Source organism: Myotis brandtii, unplaced genomic scaffold (assembly GCF_000412655.1).
Source record: "Myotis brandtii unplaced genomic scaffold, ASM41265v1 scaffold237, whole genome shotgun sequence".
In the NCBI taxonomy this organism is placed as follows: Eukaryota; Metazoa; Chordata; class Mammalia; order Chiroptera; family Vespertilionidae; genus Myotis; species Myotis brandtii.
In genome coordinates this window covers 6628483-6628774 of record NW_005358943.1, presented here as the reverse complement: position 1 = coordinate 6628774, position 292 = coordinate 6628483, and the positions used below count along the sequence as shown (strand labels likewise).

The 292-nt window shown below is 58.9% G+C and overlaps 1 long non-coding RNA gene across 1 annotated transcript in view; it reads right to left on the bottom strand.

Annotated features, from left to right (window-relative positions):
- Nucleotides 1–257, bottom strand: part of LOC106726200 — a 22551-nt gene extending 22294 nt beyond the window's left edge. The window contains exon 1 of the long non-coding RNA XR_001362220.1: nt 232–257. This is a non-coding gene — a long non-coding RNA (uncharacterized LOC106726200). The remainder of the gene's footprint in view (nt 1–231) is intronic.
- Between the last annotated feature and the right edge of the window lie 35 nt (nt 258–292).

Below are 292 nucleotides of genomic sequence, written 5' to 3'. Positions count from 1 at the left end.
GTAACCCGAGCTCCCATTTCCTGGTGGATTCTCTTAAAGAGGCCGCGGCCGCCGAGCAGAACAAAGGCTATTGTCTTATTTCCTCCCTCGGATCCGCGTCCTTCCCGGAATGCCCCTTCCTAAACCGTGTTCCTCGCGTCTCTGCGTTCGGGGGCGGGGGGCACCTTGTGCACGTCCAGGTAGCAAAGAGACGGAGCCGGGGAAGGTGGCGGGGGGGCGCGTTTAATAAACCTGTTTTGTGGTTTCCGGGGCCCCGGTGTAACGTTTTTTTTTAACCGCGTCTTCCTGGAGC